Here is a 24,011-nt window from a genome sequence, read left to right on the forward strand (position 1 = left end):
CAGGCTGGACAAGATTGTCATGAACAGTTCCAGGCAGTGAGCCATTGAGGGAGTTATTAGACTCAACTGCATGCCTTCTGCTATATTTGTCTGCTCTGGATGACTCTGAAGAGGGATCACATGCCCATTAATATACTAGGTCTTCTGCAAGCAGTGGGCACAGCAGGGGCTGGAATATATTATCATCCCTCAAAAATCAAATTTTCATCTAAATTTGAGTTTTCTTTGACCAGTTATTTAAAATAAATTTATTCCTCTAGTTTTTGTTTCATTGGTTTCACAAACTATTCAAAATGTATTATTTGGAGCATCGAAACATTTTGGTGCAAGAAATTTGCATCTCTTGCTATCATCACAGATGCATGACAACTTCAGGTATTGAAGATTAAAGATTTCCTACAGTGTTTAGTTTGGAAAAGAGAACTGAGCTAAACTGGCAACATATAAATTAACTATGTCTAATTTTATATAGTTAATTTACATATAATATTTATAGATTAAATAATTACTAAGTAATTATATAAAATATTGACTTAAAGCAACTATCTTGTTTTGAGTAATAAGGAAAGTAAATGAACATGGAGTGACACTGCGAGGAGATGGAAAGGTCCTTTTCTCTCTCGCGCGCTCGCACTCTCTCATTTCATTGAACCAAAACTGATGAAAAACTTGCAATGACTGAGAAATTATGGTTTAAAGCTTTGTCACACTTGAGGGATAATGCCTTGGTGGTGCAGAACTTGAATCTTTTTAAAATGAAATGGGAAATAATTCAACTTCTTGTTTCCTTTAAGCTTTGTTTACTTCCTGGAGCATTGCTGCTGGGACACAATTTTCACTTTGTCATCTTAAGACACTATAATGGCCTTTATCTTACTGTCTGTACTATATTCTCCCACTTACTCTTACCTTCTTTGCAACATCATTACCTATGTTTGTGTGTTTTTGTTGTATTTTCATGTTATAAACTCCTCTGTACTTCACACAAAAGAATCTGAATTGACTTTATTTCTCCTTTTTGACTTGGTTACCTAAATATAATTTTAATTGTGATAGTTGTGTGCTAATAAAAAAAATCTTGTGATTGACCAAGAGGACAGTAAAAAATGAGGCATGCCCCCTCCTCGCCTGGTCAGAAATATATAAATATATATATCATGTGAACAGTATTAGCATTCATATCAAATATGTGTAGAACCCTGTGAGCTACAATCTCCCATTCATAAATCATGTATTTGTGCATATTGTGGGAAGTTTGGTTTCTTCTTTTTTTTTGCTTCCTTATTGGACTTTAAAATGAATTGGCTTGTATCAAGAAAAAACTCAGTTTAGATTATCACTTTGACACAGCCAGTTCTTCAAATTGGGTTATGAGTTATGACTGACAGAAAGGGAAGAAGTTTCATACAGATTGACCTGAAATGTGCCACATCATATTTAATTCACTCAAGTTCTGACCTTTTCATTTGGAAGATTTGGGATTTAAGGTCATTGTAAATCTCATTAGATGAATGATGGAGGACTCTTGAATTTCTATATTTTCTTCTGAGCACAGTTTTGAAATCAAGAGAATGTATCAACATATGTATACAGTAAATACAAATATCTATAATGATAAATATAGGTTTGGGTCATGCAAGTTGAGGCCAATTATTTATTACAAAATAAATTTTAGCCAAGATTTTGTGTATAAGTGAAGCTTTTAGTGTTTTGCTCAACAAGGTAGAACCTTTTCAGTTTCAAAAGGGAATTTGACTGGAGTATAGAGTTCTTGGCTTTAATGAATTCTCAGAACCAACCATCCTCTCATTCAGTTTGCTACCATGACCGATAGATTGTCCCTTCAGCAATCAGCATTCATCGCTTAAGCTCTCTCTCTTTACCAGAAATGATGCTTTTGTTTTTTGTTTGTTTCTTTCTTTTTGTCCCTCTTGCTGTCTTTGGGTTGTATTTCATATAATCTTGTCTCTGTCTCTCCCAATTCAAAAGGTGTTTCTCTTTCTTTCCTCTTGCTTATCTTTTAAGGCAGGTGTTAAGGTTTTGGAAGTTTTGATTTCATTGGTCCTTTCCCTTGATCCTTCATCCTCAATCCATCCTTTTACTGTTATGGTTCTCTCCCAATAGAATACTGGCATTGGACGAAGTCTAGAGAAGATTTGTTAGGTTAATCCCTGGCATGGAGGGATTTTCTTGAGGAGGCTGTTGTGTTGAGCTTGTACACATTGGAATTTAGAATGTGTAGAGAACTTAATGACAACATTCTTCAGGGTCTTGACAGAGATGTTGTTTCCCTTTATCAGAGTTTCGAGGACCAGTGGGTATAATCTCAGGATAATGGGTTGCCCACCAATCAGAAACGGGTTTTTTTTCCCTTGAGTGGAGGATCGAGCTGTGGAAACCTTTCACCAAAGGGGGTTGCTGAGGCCAAGTCATTAAGCATATTCAAGGCAGAGATAGATTTCTAATCGTTAATGGAATCAAAGATTATGGGGATAAAGCATGAAAATGATTTTGCAGGCCAGTAAGTGCAGGGACAAAAGTGAGACTGAGATATACATCACACAGTAAGAACCAGCAGAGGGAGGTCATGGGGATCAGAGACTGGAGTGCATTTATTTCAATGCAGGTAGTATAGTAGGTCATAGGGATGGCATGGTGGCTCAGTAGTTAACACTGCTACTTCACAGTGTCAGGGACCCAGGTTTGATTCCCGCCTCAGCTGACCATGTGTGGAGTTTGCACATCCTTCCTGTGTCTGTGTGTGTTTCCTCCCACAATCCAAAGATGTGCAGATCAGGTGACTTGGTCATGCTAAATTGCTCATAGTCAAATGTGGGTGGTCTGATGAGTAAGCTTGCAAATGACATGAAAATTGATGGAGTTTTTGATGGTGCTAACGATTGTGAAACGGTACAACAGGATGTCAATTAGATTGGCAATGTAAACACTGAAATGGCTGGTGGAGCTTAATCCAGCCAAATGCTAGGTGATGCATTTCAGAAGATCAAATTTAGATGCGAATTATACTGTCAATGGCAGAACTGTAGGAACATTAACATACCGACCGATCTGGGCGTGCAGGTTCACAGTTCCCTAAAAGTAGCAATGCAGGTGACCAGGGTGACTAAGAAGATGTATGCCATGCTTGCCTTCATCGACTGGGGCTCTAGGTAGAAGAATTACAAACCATGTTGCAGCTATATAAAACCCTTGTAATGTCATATTTCAAGCATTGTGGGCAGTTTTGGTCACCACACGACCAGAAGGACATGGAAGCTTTGAAGAAAGTGCAGAGAAGGTTCACCAGGATGCTGTCTGGTCTCTAGGGCATTGGCTATGAAGAAAGGTTACAAAGACTAGGATTGTTTTCACTGGAAAGACGGCAGCTGAGAGGAGATCTGATCGAGGTTTACAAAATTGAGAGGCATAGGTAGGGTCGATAGTCAGAGGCTTTTTCTCCAGAGTTGAAGTTTCAATTACAAGAGCGTAGAGGTTCAATGTGAGTGGGGGAAAGTTTTAAGGGAGATGTGCAAGGAAAGTTTTTCAGACAAGAGTGATAGGAGCCTGGAACACACTGCCAGAAGAGATGTTGGAAACCGGCATATTGGCAACATTTAAGAGGCATCTGGATGATCATGGGAATAGAGGGATCCGGCCAAATAAGGACAGATCTTTGGGTTTTTTTAGTTCAGTTAGGGCATGATGATCGGCACAGGCTTGGAGGGCTGAAGGGCCTATTCCTGTGCTGTACTTTTTTTTTGTTCTTTGCTGATCTGACAATCAAAGAACAATGATCTCACTGGCAAAATAAACATGGACCAAATAGTCTCTTCTGCTCCTATACTATATGGTATAATTGTCTAACACACTATGTAAGGGATAGCTTAACTCTATTGAGAATATGGAGACAGAACAGGGGAATGGAACTAACTAGTTCAGAATATGCAATATCAATGGGCCTAATGTCCTTTTTTCTGTGCTCTTCTTTTTCTAATGCAATTAAACTGCCTCAGACTACAAGCATTCACAACAAACCATACCTGAATATTTGTTACTGTTTCAAGCCTAGAGACACTTCAGAACAAGAGCCACCAGTCTCAAAGTGTTAACTTTGTTTCCTCCCCACAGCTGCCACCAGACTTACTGAGTTTTTCACCAATTTTTGTTTTTTGTCTCAAATAGTTCTGTTTTATTATACTAGCTATTGTATTTGGCTGACTTTTAGTGAATCTCTTGAATTGTCTTTGTATTCACAGCTAGGTTCAATTAAACAATGCAGGAAACTTAAGAAACTTATGATTTTGAATGTAGATTGAAATATTGCTGGACTTGATTTGTTTAACATATTGAAATTGTGTACTCACCCTTGAGATAATGGTTATGTGCAATTAATGTGACAGTACAAATCAGATGTAATACATTCTTTGTAAACTATAATGCCTCACATGTTGGTCCATGTGGTGATTTGCTCCAAAATTCTTACCCATGCCTGAATTTTTAAAGAAGGTCATATACAGCTGAGATGGATGAAGGAGCAAATGGAACCACATTTATAGGGAAACTTATGATCAAGATGTTAATGCCCTTGTGTATAAGTAAATAGGTACAGAATTCTTTACAATTTTATAATGAGATTTTCTTTATGCATGACAAATTTTAGAAAGAACTGTTTTTTTTTCTACTTTTTTACTTTATCAACATATAGCCAATTGAGCAGTACCAACAGTTTAATGAAGTGGAAAAAACTGCAAACTGAAACGCCTATCATAAACAATCATCTTAACTTGAAATTGTTGTATTTTGTCATAGAATGATTCTATGTATATTTGAATCAATCACAATGGATAGGCTGGATGTGCTACTTGCTGGGTCATCAGCATGGTTTAAAATAAACGGAATACTTTAATTGCAGTCCTGGACTTGCATAGTTAATTAAACTGACAAAATGCATTTGAAAATAAAATAATTCAGACAGAAATTAAATGCTTTCTTATTCAATGTCACTTTTATTGGAGTGTTGGCAATCTGTAATCTTTAAATAATTCACTTAGGTTTCGGTACAAGTAGGTTATAATTTTCTCATAACTGGAACATTATTTCATTCAGTTATATGTAAAATGAACAGTAAGTATAAAACATTAAAACAGGAAAAGGGGTGGTGAGTAGGACAAAATGAATGGTTTTGCACATAACTATCAGAGGCATGTTGAGCCAAATGGCCACCTCCTGTGCTGTATTCATTCTGTGATTCTATGAAAAATAGACTCCATGGTTTGAAATGTTTTATACATGTGTATTTCACCATAAGATCTCAAGAGTCAGTTTGTACCTTAAATCCCTCTAGCAGGTCCCCTCTCAGCAGCAGCCTGATAAAGCTCCTCTGCACTCTGTAGTGATATCACACCCCTACTAGAATGTGGTGACTAGAACTGCACAACAACTTCAGTTCTGGTCTAAGCTGGGTTTTGCATAGTTCCAGCATAACCTCCCTGTTCTTATATTCTATGCCATGGCTAATAAAGGCAAGTATGCCATAGATTTTCTTTACTACCTTCTCCTCCTGCCCTGCTACTGCAGGGATTTGTGAAAATGAGCTCAAAGGTCCTTCTGATCTTCTGTACTTTCCAGGATCCTACCATTCCTGGTCTCTTGCTTTGTTAGCTCTCCCCAAGAGCATTTCCTCTCACACTCTGGCATTGAACTCCATTTGCAACCACTCTACCCACCTGTAGATGTCCTCTTGCAGTCTGCAAAAATTCTTGCCATTATTTACCACCTTTCTGATTTTTTTTTTGGTCACCTACGAACTTTTAAATCGATGTCCACCACAGCAAAGAAGAGTAACATAGAAGAACCAAGACAGCTTAGGCACAAATAGTTTAAAACAAGACTTTGCAGCCTTTGATTGTAGTGGGTGCATTGGTCTTAGAAGCCTTCATCATGTGCTCACAGTTATAGCAGAGCTATTGAATGATCCTGTAGTCCAGCAACAATTTAATTGTTTTTTGTTTTGTTTTGTTTATTAATTCACATGGTGCAGTTATCATTGACTAGGCTAGCATTCATTATCCATCCTTCATTCAGACGTTTGGAGCAGTGTTAATTGTTTGAAAGTGAGCCTTCCATCCTGATCTCAGTCGGCATATAGAGAATACTGCAGCTCTGCCATCCCAGCAGCATCGCTGAGTGTGTAGCCACTGCTGTGACAAAGAACTATTCTACCTTCTCAGGGCACAAAGCTAACTTCAGGGTCAATGTCAAGGCTCAGTAAGGTCTGCCAGCCTGTCCATTTAAAGGGGCTGAGTGGATAAGCGGACTCAAGAAGCTAAGAGGGAGCACTACATAGGATTTGACACTTAAAGGGTCTGGGTGTCCACCTTTACTAACAATCAGTCCATGCAACTAAATCAGCCAATTTTATTGAATGGAATGGGTCTGCCAACCCTGGTTAAAATACTGACAACGGTAGGTTGATACACTTAAGTGGCCATAATGGCTCAATAGGTACAAGCTCAGGTAGGTCACCTGACCCCTTAAACCAGTAAAATTTCAAACTGGTCAATGCAGGCATTTTGACAATGGAAAGATCAACCACTGGATTAACAATCCTCGTCCCCATGTTCATACTAACTAACTAACATTGCATCAGCAAGTGGAACTAATTAGAGCTTTTAAACTATGGAGTTCTTTTAAATTGGGCATCATGACTAATGATGGAGAATTCCAATGGAGAGTTCAAATCACAACTCCAGTAACCTGACTATATATGTATACTTTATTGAAGTATAATGATAAATCTTAAAGTACCAGACCAGTCTGTTAATGAAAATTGCCATGGAGTGCACATATTTTATTACACCTCTGTTTGATATAAACTAGAATGAAATTTGCATTCCTTCATTTAAGTTAATATTTGTGCAATACTCAAAGCTTCCTATTTCCATTTAACTAATGCCTGGGAAATGCTTTTCCTGCCATAGATATTTTAGTAACATCTCATTGCTTGACATCATTATAACTAACTTAGTTATGATGTCCAATTTAAAAGAACTTTATATAGTTTAAAAGCTCTAATTTAGTCCCACTTGCTGATCTAGAAATGTCTCAAGCCATTTAGCAGCCAATTTAGCTGGAAGTCCTTTTCCTTATCAGGATAATTACTGGGCAGTACATCAGGGAAGTTATTCTTTTTCATTGACACTACATTCTCCATTCAAAGCTATTAATAAATAAGCTTTACACTTGGTAGTTTGCTTTTCCCTCCTACACCAACAGTACTGATAAGATTTAATTGCAAGTGAGATCACTTGTGTTGAGGTTCAAGACTGGAAGCTATCATTGTTTAGAATTATTCAAGTTACCAACCCAGTTCTGAAGTTCAAAAAACCCAAAGATCAGCCTGTTTTTCACAAAAATTATTTCTAAATGAAGAAAACAGTTGATCAGTGGGGCACTGCATTAATCTTTGATGCCATTAATAGCTCTCTCTCAGCAAAAGCACAACATTATTTATCTCTCATTTCAAATGGTATTGCTTCCCCTCCAGCTGAAACCTATAATCTTGTAAAGTTTCTGATATGGGAGCAACAGAGAAAAGATCTGCAAAGTATTGTACTACCATTGTCTTACCAGACCATAGGGCTGCTCTCCCATTAGAGAGAAGCAACTGGTGGTGATTTAACCTGAGGGCCACCAGATCTGAGGCGAGGGGAGACCGGTTGAGAAGGAGAGTCCTTCATGGTAACATCAAACCAGAGATGGGAATTGAACCATGCTGTTGGCATCACAATGCTCTAAAACAGCAACCCAGCCAACTGAGCAAAACCAATTTCTAATCCGTAAAGTATTGCATTACATAGGCAAAATAGTGAGTGAATGCTCACAGCTAAAAAGCCAAGATACTTCAACAGTTAATGAAAAAACCAACAATATTTCTTTCGGGGTAGAACTGAAGCAGACAAGAACCCATTAGCAATAATTCATTTATTCTAAAGAAGGTATTTTTGCGAAATCAAAAGCTTTGCCAAAGCCATGAACTTCAGCACAACGTATTACTTCTACATGTGAATGTAGATTTGCCTGCTTATGCTTCTGCCTGCTTTATCCATTCAAATCTTATCTCACAACATTAGGAAGTTAGTTTTGGGATATAATCTAGTTAGCCTGTTCAGTGACATTATTAAACACCACTGAAGCAGTGGTGATTAAACTCGGGCCTCTGAGCTCTGAGGTAGGAACATTGCCACTGCATCAAAATATCCTTCAAAGGATATTACTTCTGAGTTTCCAGCTAGGATCCATATTATCTGTTGAATTTACTGAGATTGAGACTGCATGAAACAAATGATGGGCAGCATGGTGGCTCAGTGGTTAGCACTGCTGCCTCACAGCACCAGGGTCCCAGGTTCGATTCCAACCTTGTGCAACTGTCTGTGTGAAGTTTGCACATTCTCCCAGTGTCTGCGTGGGTTTCCTCCGGGTGCTACAGTTTCCTCCCACAGTCCAAAGATCTGCAGGTCAGATGAATTGGCCATGCTAAATTGCCCATCGTGTTAGGTGCATTAGTTTAGAGGGAAGTGGGGCTGGGTGGGTTGCTCTTCGGAGGGTCGGTGTGGACTTGTTGGGCCGAAGGGCCTGTTTTCACACTGTAGGTATCTTTAAAAAAAATCTAATTTCTGTTGTTATCATAAGGATTTCTAAAGTGATATTGTCTGACCAAACTCAAGTTTTCCATTATCAACATGTTGGCTTTGGCAAAATGATAGCAGTCTTATATTTAAAACAGAAATTGTGAATTCTCACTCCATTTTTCAGAGTTTTGAGCACATAATGAAGACTGACACTTCAGTGTGGCATTGAAGGAGTGCTGCAGGGTCAGAAGTACTAGATTTTGGATGATATGCTATACTGATGACCCAGTGCAAAGGTCCCAATATATTGGCTTGCAATAGTGAGGAAGCACATCAAGATGGATCCCTTGCATGGTTCCATGGCTGGGCATTTCATTTTCATTTGTGGGTCAAGAGGTGGATTGGCAGCCCATTCTCTGGAGGTGGGCAAATGTACTGAAATTAAGACCCAAGTGATGATCATTTTATCAGATTAGCCAGTATGTACTATAATCAGGTGACATCCCTGTGGCTGCCAGTCAACATCAGGGTAAGTATAGCATCTGTGAGAAGGATTGATATTTCCATATCAAACTGTTCAGACATGTCGTGACACACCTCTGGAGAAGGTGGGACTCTGCTCTGGGCTCAGAGGTAGTAGCACTACAACTGTCACAACAGCCCTAAAATATTTTTTTGGATTTCACTCACTGATTTATATTTCAGATATTTTGTAATTCAGGTGGTACTTGAGCCATCACCTCCGGAATGCAGTTTGAGAAGTGTATACATCCACACCTAATTGAACTTTTAAGATCAGCATCAGTCAAGAAAAGACAATGTTGAACAGAATCTGTGGAGGAAACCTCTCTCAACAGAAATGTATCCAGACAAAGAAATTGTAAATATGAATTTTAAAAAACCCTTCTTCAGCTAGTAACAAGTGGAAATAAGATTTAGAAAAAAAAACTGAGCAGGTAAAGTCCACCAGCAGCTAAGAGGAGAAATTCAAATTCAGTACGGGGTGGGGGGGAAGAAAAGGCCAATTACCAGACAACAAGAGCCAATCTCTTCAGAAGGGATCAAAATATCTATCTTCTCACTTGAAAAGCTAAACTGAAGAAGCAAGATTAATACTTCTAACAGCGAGTTCACAAAATTCAGAGCCATTTAAACAAATGAGAAAGTCAACAACAGTGAGCTAAAGATTTTTCAGGCACTGCTCAAAGACATTTTGATTTAAAGAAGGTTTTTAAAAAACTGAGGAATAAAATTCATTTTAGCAATTTGAAGTATCAAAGCCCTAACAGTGTAATTAGTGAATCTATATTATTTTAGTTAGAAAAAGGAAAGTTTTATTCAACGACTAAGCAGTTTTATGTAACCTTTTTTGACCCAATTAAAAATGTCATTGAATGGCAGCAGACATAAAATCATTACATCTAATTGAATAATCTCATTTTGAGAAGGTCTATATCTATAGATCTTTGGAAATCCTTCAGAAGTGCAGATGGGGCACAAATTCAAAGCTCAACTCCCTGTATTGCCAAATAACTTCATAACAGCAAGAGGCAAGACTAGGGTGATGCAGATGCCAATCTCATCTTGACTCTAATCTCTAGCATCGGCAATACTCACTTTCGCATAATGCAGACATTTCCTAATTGGAGTGCCAATCCTAGAGTAGATAGCATGAGAAATATTATTAACAAACTTTACTGCACCATGTTTCTTTTATATTTGTTCAGGAGTTGTTGATTATGCTGACTGGGCTATCACTTATTGCTGAAACCTAATTACCCAGATTGATAGTTAGGAATCACCCACATTGCTGTGGATCTGAAGTTACTTGTCGGCCAGATCAGGTAAGGATGGAAGATTTTTTTTCACAAAATATTAGTGAATCAGACAGGTATTTAAGACCTTTAAGTGGTTAAAATTAGGCTAATTTTTTGATTACAGCTTATTTACTGAATTCAGATTTCACCATCTGTCATGGTAGGAATAAAGCCCATGTCCCCACAATGTTAGTCTGGAACTCTGATATTACTGTTACCCTCACAGGGACATGGACAAATTTCTTAGATAAGAAACAATCTGAGGAAAGTGCAGCAAGCAATTGCCCATGCAGAGTTAGTCCACCTTTTCAGAAGTCACCAAAGACCCTATTCAGTGCTCCTGCTGTCATGGAATCGCATGTGTCCTAGAGTACCCAGCTATCCGCCTTCCTGCTGGAATCAACTTCTCAACTGGAAGAAAATCTGACACCTCCTGCAGTGTGCCTCAAAGTACCAGTACCTCTGCCAGATTTCTTTCATGCCACCTGTTCAGGGTGGGTGATAAGGCAGTCAGATTGAATACATCTAGGAAGCCAGAAGAGAGCAAGCAAAAACAGCTATTTTTTACCTCAACTGCTTCTACACCTTGTTTTTGACTTTCCTTAACCAACTGACACAGGCTCAAACAGAAATTGCTGGAAAAGCTCAGCAGTTGTGGCAGCATCTGTGGAGGGAAATCAGTTAACGTTTCGGGTTCAGTGACCCTTTATCAGAACTGGGTTCTCAGTTCTGAGGAATAGTCACTGGAACTGAAACAACACCATAAATGCAAGTTCTTACATGGTATGTCATCTCTATCTACATAAGAAACATCATCTAAACATTATAACTCAGGTTTTTGATCTTAGTTTAAAATTATTCAGCAATATAGCTGTTACTGTTCTGATATCCTTAAATTACATAGAACATAGAACATAGAACATAGAACAATACAGCACAGAACAGGCCCTTCGGCCCACGATGTTGTGCCGAACTTCTATCCTAGATTAAGCACCCATCCATGTACCTATCCAAATGCCGCTTAAAGGTCGCCAATGAATCTGACTCTACCACTCCCTCGGGCAGCGCATTCCATGCCCCCACCACTCTCTGGGTAAAGAACCCACCCCTGACATCTCCCCTATACCTTCCACCCTTCACCTTAAATTTATGTCCCCTTGTAACACTCTGTTGTACCCGGGGAAAAAGTTTCTGACTGTCTACTCTATCTATTCCTCTGATCATCTTATAAACCTCTATCAAGTCACCCCTCATCCTTTGCCGTTCCAACGAGAAAAGGCCGAGAACTCTCAACCTATCCTCGTACGACCTACTCTCCATTCCAGGCAACATCCTGGTAAATCTTCTCTGCACCCTCTCCAAAGCTTCCACATCTTTCCTAAAGTGAGGCGACCAGAACTGCACACAGTACTCCAAATGTGGCCTAACCAAAGTCCTGTACAGCTGCAACATCACCTCACGACTCTTGAATTCAATCCCTCTGCTAATGAACGATAATACTCCATAGGCCTTCTTACAAACTCTATCCACCTGAGTGGCAACCTTCAAAGATCTATGTACATAGACCCCAAGATCCCTCTGTTCCTCCACCTGACCAAGAACCCTACCATTAACCCTGTATTCCGCATTCTTATTTGTTCTTCCAAAATGGACAACCTCACACTTGGCAGGGTTGAACTCCATCTGCCACTCCTCAGCCCAGCTCTGCATCATATCTAAGTCCCTCTGCAGCCGACAACAGCCCTCCTCACTGTCCACAACTCCACCTATCTTTGTATCATCTGCAAATTTACTGACCCACCCTTCGACTCCCTCCTCTAAGTCATTAATAAAAATTACAAACAGCAGAGGACCCAGAACTGATCCCTGCGGAACTCCACTTGTAACTGGACTCCATGCTGAATATTTACCATCTACCACCACTCTCTGACTTCGACCGGTTAGCCAGTTTTCTATCCAATTGGCCAAATTTCCCTCTATCCCATGCCTCCTGACTTTCCACATAAGCCTACCATGGGGAACCTTATCAAATGCCTTACTAAAATCCATGTACACTACATCCACTGCTCTACCCTCATCCACATGCTTGGTCACCTCCTCGAAGAATTCAATAAGACTTGTAAGGCAAGACCTACCCTTCACAAATCCGTGCTGGCTGTCCCTAATCAAGCAGTGTCTTTCCAGATACTCGTAAATCCTATCCCTCAGTACCCTTTCCATTACTTTGCCTACCACAGAAGTAAGACTAACTGGCCTGTAATTCCTGGGGTTATCCCTATTCCCTTTTTTGAACAGGGGCACAACATTCGCTACTCTCCAGTCCCCTGGTACCACCCCAGTTGCCAGTAGACATTATTATTAAGTCTAGATTTGGAACTTTTTTCTTTTTTTTAAAAAAAAGACAACACCAGGTTATAGTCTAACAGACAATTCAACAATAATGATCCTGCTCACAGCTACCTGACGAAGGAGCAACACTCCAAATCTTCGTACCTCCAAATAAACCTAGAATCCCTACACTGTGGAAACAGGCCATTCAGCTTAACAAGTCCATACTGACCCTCCAAAGAGTAACCCACCTAGACCCATTCCCTTACAACTCTACATTTGCCCCTGACTAATGCACCCAACCTGTACATCTTTGGATTGTGGAGGAAACTCATGCAGACACAGGGAAAATGTGCAAATGCCCAGTCACCCAAGGCTGGAATTGAACCCAGGTCTCTGGATCCCTGGTGCTATGAGTCAGCCATGCTAACCATTGTTCTTTTGTCTCTTCTGAAAACAATTTATTTACTTTCACTGTCTCTTCCTCTGGCGTTCTTTCATGTTTATCAATGTTCAGTTATCAATTAATGTATTCATATTCCAGTCATGTGCCTGACTGCAACAGTGAATACTGAAGTAGGTAAAATGCTGTTCACTGCCTTTTCTACAAAGGTACTGCCATTCGGTTATTTTCACCCTTTTGCATTTTCATCCAATCTCCTATGGATGGCAGAAAGAGATGTGCGATTGACTGACTGCACTACTACCATGTCCTTACTAAAACAAAATTGAAATGCTGCAGAAGGAAATACATAAGTTTGGCCACTTCTATAGAGAGAAGACCTGAGTTAATATTTCAGGATGATGACCTTTCATCCCATCCTTTCTATTCTGATCATGTTAAAGTTCCTCTGAGTAGGAAAATCAAAAGAAGCCACATCAAATAAATCTCATCTTTTTCCACCAAGTGATAAGAATTGATACATCCAAACCAGCTATGGGTATAAAGTGCCCCATATCTTATTCCGCACCGTCCCCCACCCCCCACTTCAATTAGCTGAGTGGAGTCCCTGTTAATCAATGACCTGTTACTCTTGCTGTTTGCAGAATGGATGTCTGCTGTACTTCTCCTACAGTTCATTATTCCCCTGCATCATTTTCTTGGCATGAGAAGAGAATGTTTGTCAATTTCAATAACAGTCTGCTTTATTTTACAAATTCTTTAATGTTTGTATCATTATATGTCTTAGATTAGAAGAGTCTTCCCAAATAACTATGCAATACTGAATTCACCTGTAGTTTGATAAACCTACCAAGGGACTGCACTGTTGGTTTTTGTTAACTAGTATCATACTACTAGCTCTCATTTTACCCAAGTAATTCCAGATTTAAACAAAAGTTTTTTTTTCGATTACTCACATGAATTTACCACTGCTTTTATGAAAAATCTCCAATGACTTTCTGGAGATTGTAGCCGGACAAAACCAAAGTGTTGTAATTTGCTGACTTCTCAATTTTTGATAACCTCATCTGAATATCTGTTGTAAATACCGTAGAGAGCATCATTACAATAATTTGGTGGTGCCAGTGTGGAAGGCAAAGTTAAAAATCACACAACACCAGGTTATGGTCCAACAGGTGGCATTATACCCATAGCTGGTTTGGACGTATCAATTCTTATTACTTAATGGAAAAAGATGAGATTTATTTGATGTGGCTTCTTGATATTCCTACTCAGAGGAACTTTAACATGATCAGAATAGAAAGGATGGGATGAAAAGGTCGTCATCCTGAAATATTAACTCAGGTCTTCTCTCTATAGCTGTGGCCAAACTTATGTATTTCCTTCTGCAGCATTTCAATTTTGTTTTAGTAAGGACATGGTCGTAGTGCACATCTCTTTCTGCCATCCATAGGAGATTGGATGAAAATGCAAAGGGTGAAAATAACCGAATGGCAGTACCTTTGTAGAAAAGGCAGTGAACAGCATTTCACCTACTTCAGCATTCACTGTTGCACTCAGGCACATGATAGGAATAGGAATGCATTAACTGGTGATTGAACATTGATAAACACGAAAGAAAGCCAGAGGAAGAGATAGTGAAAGTAAATTGTTTTCAGAAGAGACAAAAGAATAGTTTACAGTTGGTTGAAAAGAGTGCAAATGAATAATGATATCAGGAGTTCTGCAATGGAAAGGAACAAGGGGTACTCCAAATCTAATACACATCACAAAGCCTCTCTGTAAATGTTCAATGGATGTTTGAACTGATGGCAAAGTCCAATGTCTTCATTTAAAAGTCAGAGGTCTTCTCAAATGTACTCTGCTGCTATAACTTATCCGTTAGTTTACAAACTCCAAAGTAGCAGGAGAATAGCAGAACCCCTCAACATATTGTTCCCAATTAGTAAGCTCCACATGTGTCTTATTGTCAGAGGGAAACATTGAAGTCTGTCATGCATGCGATTGCATCAAATAGACAGCAAGATCATTTCTCATTTGAAAAATGAATGACCAACTGCTGAACATTTGCGTATAGAAAGCTTTGAACATCAAGTAATCATGTACACCCATGGTTATTCATTAGATGCTGAGTGCTCCTATACACGATAGGGGAGTGACTGCTGAAAAATGCCAGTTATTGTTGAAGGTGCTCCCTCTCAAAATGTGGCAACACTGGAAAAGTTTACCCTTCTTGGATCCAATAAGTAGGGTTTCTCAATCGATGCAGCCTGGAGTCAGTGTCCTATGAGAGGATGAATCTTTGCAAGGCTCTTCAAATGCTCTGTCACAATATATTGGAAAATTGTGTGAACACCTTAGAAATTAATTACCTGAATATCCAATTAAAACACAGAAATACAACAACTTAATGTTAACATTTCAGCAGTGAGTTTCCTCCCCTATTGTCCTAAGTTATCCTTCTTTTTTTTTTAAAACGTGTAGTTAGATCAAAAGCTCTGAGGACATTGATAAAATTTAGCTTTTGCACTGGCTTTCTACACTAAACCCATCATTCATGATGTTCATGTAGCTCTGCTAGATATTTTCGTACTTGCCTCACTTAAAGTAGGATTTAACTTAAAAGCGATGGTAAGACCAAATGATTTCTTGTAAAGATCAATTGATTGCACTTTTTTGTCAAGCAAGATCAGAATTTTGGAACCTCTGATTATATACTGTATCTGATCATAGTTTTTGTGTAATATAAATGTGTCCATTCTGTCAGCCAGTAAGTTAATAGTAGCATATTCTATTACATGCATTGCATACAAATGTGTGTGCATCTTCTGTCTAAAATCAACTATAATGACTTTAATTACAAATTTGAAATGTAAAACTTTCCCAATTCACTACCATTTTGTAAACAAAATAAGTCCATGCAATGCTACCAAAGCTTAGAACAATTAAAATGATGTGCTGCTTGTTCTGAAGATGTCGGTGTACTGTACCTTTTTTTAAGAGTTAAAAGCTAGCAGAACTACCTGACAGCACCAAGGTAACAATGTAACACTTGGTCGAAAGCTAGATTAGCTGGGTTGCCTGGAAACAACAAAACAGATTCCAGTTTGGCCAATCAGTTTAAATTAATTCCCCCCAAAAAAAACAAACTCCAGTCCAGTTTGGCTTTAAAGATTGTGTCAATGAATTTAGTATACTAACAATCTGAATCTTTTGGGGGGTATAAGACCGGGGAAAAGTGAACTGCCAAACCAACATCTGTAGACTGCCTGAAGAATAGCTCTCTTAAAGGTACCTTTTATTGATCATAACTTGTGAAGCAGAAATCTCTCAGAAGGAGAAGAGAAGATTCGACGTCTGGCTGGTGTATTAAAAAGTTGAATTTTGGTAAATCTTAATCGGGGGGGTTTTGTCAGACTAGTATTGTAGAAGGGGAAGGTAAAAGATAGGTTAGGGGAAGAAGTTGTAAATAGTTAATTTCTTAAAGTATAACAGATTATAATTTGTTAATTTTATTTTAACTAGTTTTTGGCCACTCTCATTTTCACAGATTACTGCATGGAATAAATCTTTTGTTGCTGGTTTAAATTAAGCAGGAGGGCTTAACCTGTGTTGTAACATGCTTTATTAAATAAAGATTTTGCTGACACAATATATAAATTTTCTGGTCGTCTAAAAGCCTAACTGGAAGCAAGAAGCTAATCAAATCAAACTTGTCTCATCTGCAGTGCATTGACCCTACTCTATTTAACCCAGTCAGAGACAGTCGCGCAGCTCTAGACCAGTTAGGACTTCAACTGGGGCCTCCTAGTGCAGAGTAAGGGATACTACCAGTTCATGGGTTTATTTCATTTTTACTTTTAAAATTTATTCATAATTTGGTTGTGGGTTTAAAAAATAAACAGCTGAACAGTAACAATTAACAAGCACTGTTATCTAGGGTGCAACAATAAGAAAAATCAGTGCTTAGGAAGAGAGAGAGGATATTAAATTAAAACAAAGTTGGAGAGGGAAATAATGCACTCCAGTCCCCGTAGGATCCATCGCCCTCTAAAGGCTTCTATCACAGTGAAACTGGGGTCCTGACATCCAAATTTAACCTCAAAATAGACTGTCATCTTACAGATCAATGTGATTTCATCTGTCCAAGGAAACAAATAACAATGTCACAAGAAGTTAAACAAACTTCACTACTCTGCCAGGGTTAAATACCACCATCTTCTTTCTGCTTTCTCACACTCACTGTATCTCTTTTCCTTCACTAACCTCCCAAGGCTGAGAATAAACCATTTTCACTCTGCAGCATCTTCTTTCACTTGTTCTTACTGATACCAATCCCACACTACAAACCATGGGTGGTCTCTGTGTAGTCTACTCACTCACTCACTCACTCAGGATACCTCCCTACCTTTGACTCTACTGGTCCTCGGATGTTGCCTAACCTGCTGTGCTTCTCTGGTGCCACACTCTTTGATACTATCAACCTTGCCATCTCATTCAATTACTTTATTTTTCTTATGCCAGGAAAAAAAGCCTATAACATGGTGGAGAGAGCCAGGATAAACAAGTCCTCACATTTGTGTCGAACTATTTGCTCCTTTTCACCAGCAGTGTGTGGGAATGTCTGTCGAGCAACAACTACAATATCAAAGGCACAAGTCTAGCCATTCTTAATGGTATATGATGCTTGACAGTGCAAGGTATGAAGTAAACAGCTCACAGGATGGAAGCACTGAGGCTTTAAGCTGCGAATGGGGGTGGAAAGCACCAAAAAACAAGGTACATCAGTGATGCTGCGAGTATAGAAGTAGACACAAAATGAGAGAGCATTAGGAGAGTGAGTAAGAAGTTCTGAGAAGTCCTCTAATCTGGCCCATAATCTGGGTGTCTTTCTCTGCATATAAAGACTTCAGGCAGGAACATTGCAATGAGATGTGGTGGTGCACTCAAATGCAACACTTATTGAAGTGTCGAAGCATACCTTTGATCCACTAATGTAAGCCATAATATTACAATGAGACTGTTACATATCTAAAGACCAAGGTCTATGGATAATTACTACTTTGGACCATAAGACGTAGAAGCAGAATTCGGCCATTCAGCCCATCAAGTCTGCTCCACCATTCAATCATCTGACACACACAAGTCATTACTGGTTAGTCAATGTAACCTTTGGTGTCTCAAACTCTGGACCACTCAACAACAAAACATTGGGAACCGCCAACTAGTTCAGTATGCTGAAATGGTTCTACTGCCTTGTTCCTGGAGTCCTTGTTCCCCTTACTAATAAAGAACCTTTCTATCTCTCAATGTTGGATTCAGGTGGTCACTGCTCTAAAACAGTGCCAAGATGTTGGTGACTGGTGTCCAATACAAAGATCTGGAGGAGCAGCAGTGAGCTGCAGGTAATGAGAATATAGCTGACTTTTCTGTCAGGACCTCTCAGCATCTGACTGTGGCAGAGTAGGAATCTGATGTGAGATTATTGCACTCATTGATAGCTAATGAGCTAATGGGCCTCTTGATGCTCATTAGTGAGAACCTCATCTCCTCATCCAACACCTAGTTGAAAAGTGGGTCCTTTTGGTCTTGACATTGAGAAGGTCTTCACTGGATATCTAATCCAATTTTCCCAAATTTCTCACTATGGCCCCATAGTCCAATTCATTCACAGGCCACTAAGATTCTATCCTACCGTTCTGTTAAGTCGATCATTTTGTTCTATGTCTATTCTGAGCCTTTGCTTCAGTATAAACCTTTTCCCTTTCTCTTCATGACCTAAGTATCTAAACCCATTGATCAATACAATTATCCTTTATTATAGTCACTTTAATGTCTCAATGCCTTTCCCATAATATGGTGACAAGAATTTTATAATGTGGAGGGAGAAGGTGGATGACCTTTCTGTACTGTTATTTGACTTTACAGCTTAAAATTCTTATTTGCCAATTTAATGCTGACATCCTATATGCTGAACTCGTGGATTTATCTGCAAGTCCCTCCAAGGTCCTCTCTATATTGTTGTATATTATGAAATAATTCAATTTAAATTACATTACAACTGTTCATCATCCGTTCTAAATCTCATGACTTTACATTTATTCGCATTAGATGACTTGGCAACTAACCTTCTCAAATGACCTTAGTCCTTTGTATTTGATCAGCATTTTTATACATGCTCTCACTCCATTTTGAATCATCTCATAAACTTGGAGAGTTTTGTTTTTGCCTCCACTTTCAAATAATTGCCATCAAACAGTAATGATTTAAACACTCATCAATAAAAAGACCTTTTCTTAATTATCTCCTTCCCCCAATTGTACTTCATGTGCAAGCACAATGGTGTTCCTCGTTTGAGCTGAGTTTTGATCCATAGCAGATGCACTCCAACTATACTAAATCTTCTGGCTTTGTGAACCAGTCTTTTTAAATGGATACTTTATTACTATAGTTGTGTTCATGGATATCACCAGTAACGCTAACATTACTGTCTAACGCTAATTTCTTTTGAGTGGTTTCTAACGAGCTGTCGTCTTGATCTATTGTGTCCAAGTGCTGTCGATACACTCTCAGTGAAGTTAAAGTTCCAGTTGTTCCAATCACCTTGGACTGCACTGCCCTCTTTGGAAACAATGCCAGGGACCTGACCAATCATTTCCCCATAATGAATTCCCTCTCTCTCACTTCATAGTCCTTTCGTGCTTTTAATTTTATCTCCAGCAGTTGTGTTGAAACACTCGTTCCTGCTCCTCTTCTGTCTCCGGATGCTCTAGCCATAGCTCTTAGCTAAAGCTAGAAAGGCAAAAGGTAATTATTCTGGGCAGCGTACCCCTAACAGTTTTAGATTCAGACTCTTCTACATGATTTTGCTGAAAGGATGCAAAAGGTCATTTAAACAGTGTGAAAATAATGGGAAAACATGGTTTGGGGAAAAAAAAATCAAACTCCAGAACACACACAGTGCAAACTGGAGTGACAGATATTTAGACAGAATACAAAGAGCAGCAGAGCATGACTAAAAGATTGATAGAATAACTAGACAGTATGGGCATACAAGTTTGAGCTTGGAGTAGAAGCAATGATTTGGTCCTGGTGCCTGCTCTACCACTTAGTAAGAAGTCCACATTTTCTTTAGAGGCAGAGAGTTTCAAAGCTGCACAACCTTCTGAGCAAATAAACTCTAAATTGGCTGTAAGGACAGGTTGGACAAATGTGGATTGTTTTCACTCGAGCATCAGAGGCTGAATGATGGCGTGATAGCAGTTCATAAAATTATAAGTAGGATGGATAGTCGGAGCTTTTCCCCAGGTGGAAATGTCAAATACTAGGTTTAAATTGAGAGGGGGAACATTTAAAGGAGACTTGCAAAGGAAGTGTTTTTATACAGAATGTGATATGGGCCTGGAACACGCAGCCATGGGATATGGTAGAAACCAATATGTTAGCAAAGTTTGATGTGTACAGACAGACACATAACAGAGAATAGAGGGATGTGGACCATATGCACACAAATAGGATAAGTTTAAAATTGCATCATGGCTGACAGACTTGGTGGGCCAAAAGGCCTATTCCTGTGCTGCACTGTTCTGTAGTCTATGTGCTAATATTAAAACAGTGTCCCCTAATTTGAGGCTTGAGTATAAAGCAAATCACCCTTTCCAACCCCACCTTTTCAAGATCATTTGGGATCTTGCACACTTCTTTACAAGCACGATTCATTCTTTTTAAACTCCAGTATCGATCTAGAAATCCTCCACTGAACCATCTCAGATGAATTTACATACTCCTTTGCATTAAAGACCAAAACATGACACTGTATTCAAGACATGGTCTCACCAATGCTTAGTAAAACTTAAGCATAGCAATATTGATTTCATGTTTCTCTCCGTATAAAGAATAGCATTCTATTAGACTTCTTGATTACTTAGAGTTATAAAGTACTAGAGATGTAGAGCAGGGAAATAGACCTTTCAGTCCAACCCATCCATGCTGACCAGATATTCCCAACCCAATCTAGTCCCACAAACCAGCACCTAGTCCATATCCCTCCAAACCCTTCCTATTCATACACCCATCCAGGTGCCTTTTTTAAATGTTGCAATTGTACCAGCCTCCACCACTTCCTCTGGCAGCTCATTCCATACACGTACCACCCTCTGAGTGAAAAGTTGCCCTTTCGGTGTCTCTTATATCTTTCCCCTCTCACCCTAAACCTATGCCCTCTAGTTCTGGACTCCCACGACCCCAGGGAAAATACTTTGTCTATTTATCCTATCCGTGCCCCTCATGATTTTATGAACCTCTATAAGGTCACCCCTCAGCCTCCAACGGTCCAGGGAAAACAGCCCTAGCCTATTTACCCTCTCCCAAAAGCTCAAATCCTCCAACCCTGGCAACATCCTTGTAAATCTTTTCTGAACCCTTTCAACTTTCACAATGTCTTTCCGATAGGAAGGAGCCCAGAACTGCATGTAATATTCAATAGTGGCCTAACCAATGCGCTGTACAGTTGCAACATAACCTCTGAACTCCTGGACTCAATACTCTGACCAACAAAGGAAAGCATACCGTATGCCGCCTTCACTATCCTACCTACGTGCGACTCCACTTTCAAGGAGCTATGAACCCACACTCCAAGGTTAAATGAATAATTATGGCTTCTCTTTTAAGTTTAATCAATAAGCATAGCTCAATAAAACGTATAATCAAGAAAGAACCCACTCTACCACTCAACTCACTACTGTAGACTTATTTTAAGGCCATGCTTAAAATCCACTTACTTTAAGGCCATGCTTAAAATGCTTCTGTGCTGTGACCTCACCCAGACAGGTTCCTCACAACAAGGTCAGTTGTGAATTTCACTTTTTTTAAAATTTTCCAAGACACACTCCAATGTCCAGCAATACATGACTTCAACAGCAAAGGCAGTAACTGCTAACTAACAGTTAGCAATGTGGGTTTCTCGCTTTCACTCTCTCCTGCACTGACCTCATGATGTGCTTCCTTTTGTCTGTTCCCCTCTCTTTTAAAAGTGTTGTTTTGACTTTGTTTTGGAACTTTGTTTTTTCTCCAATGTAACAGCATACAAAATGGTAATTGCTGCTCCTGGAATTCAAGGAAATCATCTCCAGCACCTAAAATACCTCAAAGGAGCAGCTGTTACAGCCAGAAATTTTTCCCATCCTCCTTCTTGGATTACCCTTGCTGTACATGATTTCTGTTGTTTTTTTTGTGTGACTCATGCAGCAAACCACCTGAATACCTCTGCATCAAGTAATTCTGCAGTTGTTCTCTGTTTCAATAATGCTCTGATACTTCTCTTTCTATCAGAGAATTTCACATTCTCTCATATATTCTTATCACCTGCCAGATGTTTGCCCACTCTCTTAGCTTATTAATATCAGTTTGCAAATGCCTTGAGCCTCCTTCACAAATCTTCATACCTATCTTGGTATCCTCTAGAAATTTTAGCTACTATGATTTAGTTTTGTTCATATAATTGAATAAAATTTCTAAAAGGTTATGGACCCAGCTCAGACCCTTGCAATACTCCACTCATCACATCTATCCACCGACTTATTGTTTTCTGCCACACAGTCAATCTTCAATCCAGGTAAATTTGTCACCCTTGACTCTGAATATTTATTTTCTGCAATAATCTTTGGAATAGTACCTTGTCCTCTGGAAATCCAAAAACAAAATATTTTGCAGGTTCATCTTGATCTACATCACATTATTACTCCCTCAAAGTACTCTAAGAAATTAATTAAACATGTTTTCCCTTTAATTGAGCCATACTACCTCTTCCTGATTTCCTTGATTTTTAAAATTTGATTTTAACATCTTCCCCACCCCCCAAACAAGCATCAAGCTAACTGGTCAATAGATTCATACTTCTGTCTCCCTCACTTCCTTCAGTGACAGGTTAGATCTGTTACTTTCAGGTCCAATGGAACTTTTTCTGAACCAGAGGATTCTTGGATAATTAGCACCAATGTATCAATAACTTTATTAGCAACATTTTTTTTTAAGAACTTAGGATGAAATCCAGCTGAACATGAAGACTTAACAGCCAGCAGTGCCATCAGTTTGTTTGCACTAACCAGAGAGGTGGTACTAATTTTGTGAACTTCCTTTCTCCGTTTCACCTCCAGCTGACAGTTATTACTGGCGTGCTCTTTGTATTCTCTATAGTGAAGATGGAGCAAAATATTTGTTCATTTTATTCACTCTTTCTTTATTGTTTCCTTATTATTTATTTACTATTAGAACCCTATTCTCACTTTCTAGACAACCAATGCTCACTTTAATCACTCCTTGCATTTTTAAATAACTGCAGAAACTCTTACATGTCGTCATTATTACATTTCTAGCTGGCTTCCTCTCATTCTCTAATTGTTTCCCCCAATTAACTTTTCAGTCATTCTCTGCTGTTCTTTTTATTCTGACCAATCATCTGAGCTGCCACTAAATGTTGCAGTTACATGCGTTTTCCTTATGCTTGCCCTGATGTCTTTAGTTAGCTACAGAAGATGTGTCCTTGCTTTAGAATTTGTCTTTGTATTGGAATACATTAATTCTGAGCATTCTGAAATGCCTCTTAAATGGAAGATTACTGTCAGGGTTATTGTGTCCCTATTGATCTGTCCCATAGTCTAGTAAGTTAGTTCATTGATTAGATTCCTCCTTATTTAATAAAATAATGTAAACCAGTAGGTGGAAAAGAGGCATTTGGTGAAATTTCATTTGCTATAGAGAGATAATGAGTAAACAGATGGAATAATAAACCTTGGAGTTACAGTTAGGGTTTAAATGATTTGACCAATGAGATTG

The sequence above is a fragment of the Chiloscyllium punctatum genome, chromosome 1 (assembly GCF_047496795.1).
Source record: "Chiloscyllium punctatum isolate Juve2018m chromosome 1, sChiPun1.3, whole genome shotgun sequence".
Classification (NCBI taxonomy): Eukaryota; Metazoa; Chordata; class Chondrichthyes; order Orectolobiformes; family Hemiscylliidae; genus Chiloscyllium; species Chiloscyllium punctatum.